Source organism: Diachasma alloeum, unplaced genomic scaffold (genome assembly GCF_001412515.2).
Source record: "Diachasma alloeum isolate Michigan unplaced genomic scaffold, Dall2.0 Dall_scaffold_00210, whole genome shotgun sequence".
NCBI lineage: Eukaryota > Metazoa > Arthropoda > Insecta > Hymenoptera > Braconidae > Diachasma > Diachasma alloeum.
Window position 1 is genome coordinate 2,439,592 of NW_021680375.1, and position 5,862 is coordinate 2,445,453.

The window sequence follows — 5,862 nt, forward strand, 5'->3', positions numbered from 1 at the left end:
TTTGTGTTAATTGATTTCAATACCGGACGTGTTCCTTTCACCTGAGTGACCCTGAATAGTCTTGCCATGCCAGAGAGGGACCATAAGCACTCGACTTAATTACCGTGCGGTAGCGCCGCCAATTGAGTTGAACTCTGGGTCACCCTTTTTCTGTGCGACTCCCTCCCCCCCCCCTGCGCCCTCCACGGCTTTTCTATCTCTATATATACGGATAAGTATACACATCTTGTCCATTGCCCAGGCTAGAGCGCACCTCTCCCTCCATCCTACTCGGCCTATTTCCCATCCTGGGATGCATGGGGGTAAGGCAGCGTTAGTTGGCGTGCGCGGAAGAGGGCGATGCAAGCGGCCCCCGATCGATTTTTTCATATTTTACCCGAGTGCTCACGCAGGCCAATGTAAACTATAGCGGAGAGAGGAGGATTTCAACTAGATTTAATGTAACATCTGAAACCAATCCTTGAGCCATCCTTTACGCTGTATACACCAGATGGAATTTCATAACCAAACTTATTATTTATATGGTCAATAAGAAGGTAAGGTTGCTGGGGGAGGTTATGGCCGGAACCTTGCGAAAATAGCTAGGGGTTTATTAATGACCTCAGTAAGACATTCCAATATACCTGGACGACAGGTATACGATCTTGCATTCGAATTTATGCTACCTGGTGGCTACCGGTGGGGTCGTTATATATCATCCGATCGTCCACTCCGAGATGGTGCCCTATTCTTTTATTTTCTCTAGGAGGACTGCGTAGTAGGGATGGACGATGTTTTTAAAAACATCGATGTTGTGCATCGATTTTTCTGGAAACAACATTGATTATTTAAGTCATTTTCTGTGCTCATTATACAGAAAAAAAATAGAAATTGAAAAAAATAATTTTTTAAATATCGATCTTATTGGAAATATATGCTTAAAAAATATAACCTGAGGAACTCAGGTTTCAATGATAAGTACTCGTACCTTCACAGTCTGCATTCAGCTATGTCGGTTAACCATACAGGTTAACAATTGTTATTCTGCTTTTGGCTATTGTTAAGCTCTCAGAGCTCTGGTGTAGTTTATTTAGTTAAATCATTTTTATGGCACGCCATGCAATAAGTCGAGTTTATCGCACGCTGCGCTTCGCGCAGCGTGCTTCAGGCTCGACTTCTGCACGATGTGGCATAAAAGTAATTTTTGAACTTCTTTGAAGTCCTTTTATGACTTAATTTCAGTACTTTCAATTGATTACTTCATTGAGGAACGCGAATATTATTGACAGATACAATGAGCTTTCTTGCACATTTTTGTAAATAGAAGTATTCAGAAGATATTTGTTAAGAAAAAATCAGTAGGTTGTGATCTTTAAGGGTGCTTTCTAAACCGAATAGATTTCCAATGTTAAGAATCGTAAATCACTTTTTTGAAATCGTAATTCACGTTATTCTGACCGTAATTTACGATCTCAAAAATATAATTTATCCGTTTGAGAAAATCGTAAATTACGTTTGTGAAAACGTGAATTACCATTTCAAAAACGTATTTTACCTTTAGATATTTCTGTGTGTTCACTTGTGCTCCATCATTTGGATCTTCGTTTCTGATCTTGAATGAATTCCTGAAAAAAATTATGAGTACTGGATTTGAGCACTGTTGCTACTTACATTGAGTTCTGTTGGTACTTTTGAAAAGAATCAGCCAGGTACTCAGTACAAGTACTTTTTTTGGTGACACGTAATTTCAGTACTGCGACATTTCATCCACCCGACAAATCACCCGAAAAAAAAAATTAGATTAAATATTCTCGACGTAAATGTATTCTCCACAATTATATTTTCCGTCTTTTCTTCTGCTTTCTTTTATTCCATCAATATCTTAGTGCCGAAATTTTCGGGTGAAATGTCGCAGAATTTTTTTTCAGCAAATGAATTGTCGCCAGTTGAAATTCCCAATAATTTTTTTGGCGGGTGAAATGTCGCAGTGATGAAATCACATGGAACTCTTTTTTTTACTTGTTCTGAATAACAAAAGTACTTGTGAAAAGTACCGAGGTACTTCTCACCAATACCCAGGTACTTGATGCATGCTACTTGCATCTACTTCTTTTCTGACTTCGAGGAAATACAAAATTAGTTTTTTCCCCAGAAACTCCTTGGGACTGAGCAGGAGTACTTTCTCTACTGATCAGAACTATTTTGTTTTGAGTGTCGGAAATAATTAGATCTGATTGTGTATATATCATTATTTTTTTCTCCTCAATCAATCAACATTATTATCCGATTAAAAAAAATGAAAAATATTGTTAGCTTGGTCAACAACATCGATGTTTGGCAACAAAAATCGGAAATCAATTAATCGGCCATTGAAAACATCGAATGGAAAACATCGATGTTTGGACATGAAAAATCGACGTTTTCGATTAATCGACAAACATCGCCCATCGCTACTGCATAGTGAATAGGGGACCCGAGGCTGTAAACTCGACAATTTGAATCACTCTGGTGATATACGAAACTGGGTCGAAAGAGAGGAATTTCCAAACACTAAGCACCTGATTCTGCAACTGACGAATATTTATAGATTCCCTGGGATCTCGGGCAGTGCATGTATATTTATTCAACAAAATCGTTGTAGATATTTTCTTCTGTGTCTAATGAGGTAACTTTTTTCTGCTGCAGGTATGGGTATATTTTTTTATATACTTAAGAGAAACCTCAGTGGGTCTGAAGTTCTTCTGTTGTAAATAAAGAACAGGGTACTTTTGTATCATTTCGCTCCAATGCAAGTGTACGTAGGGTGCTCTTGTAAGGGTACTTGACCTATCTCCTCACGGATTTGCCTCTGCAATTCCCTTCATAGAGGGCTTTTTCTTTTTAGAGTGCAAAAGATAGGGAGGAGAATTCTGTTGCCAACGGCCCAAGAGGTCTTTATCAAATGAATCGTAACGAAGGACAATGTCGATGACCGCCGCAAAAGAATCAAGAACCGGCTAGTGATGGTAGCTGGTTTTGAAGCGATCAACAGAGCTAAACGCTCGGTAGTCAAGTCGGGCGCAGGTGGAGGACCAGATGGCATGAGAGAGAAAGAGAACAGCAAATGCGGGAAGAATGGAAAAGAAGTTGCTACGACATTCTATCTAGAGTATGCTCATACCCTGTTCTCCTGTCGCTTTTCCTTGGGAATATCAGACTTGATTGATTGATTGGGCTTCTGTGGTAGGCGCACCTGGAGTATACTATTTCATTATTCAATTATCACAGAGATAAACATATTAATTGCTGAGGAAAAAATACAAAAAACATGGTTCCGGCCGGGATCGAACTGGCGACCTTCTGCGTGTAAAGCAGACGTGATAACCGCTACACCACGGAACCACATGCTTTTATGTTTGATAGGAACTGGTTTTGTTCTTGATCATTGATAGAAATCATCAAAATTTACGATTTGACCATGTAGCGTGCCTTTCGGTATGTTAGGATGAGTGATTTTGTATTAACAAAATTGGAAGATGATTTTTTTTATTGATTTACTGACTTGGTAATGTAGGAATCTTCTTTACTGATTACCTACCGATTGTTGGCAGAATTGGCAAGGTATAAACCGATAGCCAAACGTGCAGTTGATCTCGCGGAAAAACAAAGTCGAGTACGGTGTAAAGTATTGAATTTAGGGTTGAAATTCTTCGCGTTTCGGGTACCCTAAAAACCTCAAGTTTCAACCAATCAGAGCTATTCTGCCCCATCGGTAATGCAGGGATTTTGGATGCGTAGCTTTGACTAGTTGAAATTTAAGGGCTTCAGGGTACGCGATGAATTCATAAACGAAAGACTTCCAGGACTGGAATTCTTCGCATTTAGGGAACCCTGAAAATCTTAAATTTCAACGAATCAGAGCCATGCATCCAGATCGGTAATGCAGGGATTCTGGATGAGCGACTCTAATTGGTTGAAATTTAATGTTTTTAGGGTGTCCGAAATGCGAAGAATTTCAGCCCAGCCCTGTAATCGTGTTGGTCCAATGTGCAGTTTACGGTGTGTGGCAATAGTAATGTTGAGCCGATACTGTAGGTCGTTACGTTATTGCAACCGTCAGCTAGTGATTCCATGGTAACAATACTCGAGGGGCTGATCACAGAATAAATCATTGGACCATTCGATTGGAAATCAAGGAAGAAATCACTAAAAGTCACTGGAAATGGATTTCCATTTCCGGCAGTGATTTCTAATGACTTCTGGAAATTGTCGGAAATCATTAGAAATCATCGAGAAAAGTGAAACCCAAACTTTTTATTCGAGCTTACTCATACGATCCCGTCTGACCTTCATGACCTTCTTATGCACATGTTATTTGATTCTTACTATCACATTTATAAGGCCTTCCAAACTCTTTGGTTCTCCGAATCTTACCCATATGCAATTATGGACAGATGCCCCATTTTGGCCTCGAAATCATGATTTTTCGATTGATTTCTTGAAATCAACATATCATCGATCTGAATCTACTAGAAATCATGGAAATCACGAAAAATCAAAAGAAATCATAATTTTTATTGGATTATGGGGAAAGTGGAATTATAACTCTGTGATTTAATTTAACTTCGATTCTTTATTCAGTTGAATACACAAGACGCATCTCGATCTTTACTCTAACTCCGGCTATCGGAGACTAACTTCAGAAAAACTAAGAACCAGTACACTGGACCTCTTGATACGCATTTTCTCTTTGTCCTATGTTTTGTTTAGAGTATTCGTGGTCGCCCGCCATGCGGTCGCCACTTAACATAAACACAGTTTTCCGAATTTAAGTTTGGAGAATTTTATGGACTAACACTGATATGTGTCAAGCTGTGTAGAGGTTGAATTTTGAATACTATTTCATTTCATGAAATCCAACAATTTCTCATTCTTATTGAGAAATCACAGGAAATCATTCGATTCTGGAAATCACTGAGCCACCCGATTGAGTAGTGATCAGCGCCTCGACAATACTATCACTGAACTGCGTATTGCAGCACACGGACCGTTACTATACTGTTTTAGGGGTGCGCTACGTATACATCATTGTCGGGCTATGATTAACACGCCGTAATGTACGTGTAACAGTATCGTAAATACATTTGATCATTTGGGTAATCTGTAAAGCTTAATCCGTGGAAACCGAAAACGATGTACGCATCACAAATGCCAAACCCCACTTCACATGCATTGTAATGATAAAAATTATCGTGCCGGCAGAGTAAAAATTACTGTACCGGTAGGGTACAATTTACCAACCGTTCTAGAATTTTCGTTGTTATCTACATAAAAATTATTGGACTGGAAGGGTAAAATTTATTATGCGTCAGGATAAAATTGCTCAAACGAATAAAATTTGATCATCATATATTAATTTTTACTAAATGTCGGGATAAAAATGAGGAAACGACGACTCATGATACACTTTTATAGAACGGTAGGATAATTTTTATCAAAAATTTCTCTCCGTGCAGAAAATTACCTTAATAGTCCGATTAACTCAACCCCGACTATTGGTAACCTACTCTCCATCGGTATTATATTGATTGCAGACATTGAAGGTCGGTAGAAATCGTATTTGTTGTTGCTAATTGAGGAATTATTAATTTTTTATTACAATAATGATTGCAATACGATGGATTGACAACTCAATATAGAGATAATTATTGATGCAATTTTTTAAATCATACTTCGATGCTCAATGAATCATTGATGATCAAATTGATAGTATTCAGGGTATTTCTTGGACGAGTGAGATAAGCAAAGGAAACAATACATTCCTGTAAAATCACATGGTACAAAATAGATAGGAAGAGGGAAAGAAAGACTTCGAATGATATGTTATTTGTGATTTACCCGTGA

General features: G+C 38.4%; 1 non-coding gene across 1 annotated transcript; it reads right to left on the reverse strand.

Annotated features, from left to right (window-relative positions):
* Positions 1-3,287: 3,287 nt before the first annotated feature.
* On the reverse strand, positions 3,288-3,360 carry Trnav-uac. The gene has a single exon. It is a non-coding gene; the product is annotated as a tRNA-Val (tRNA).
* Between the last annotated feature and the right edge of the window lie 2,502 nt (positions 3,361-5,862).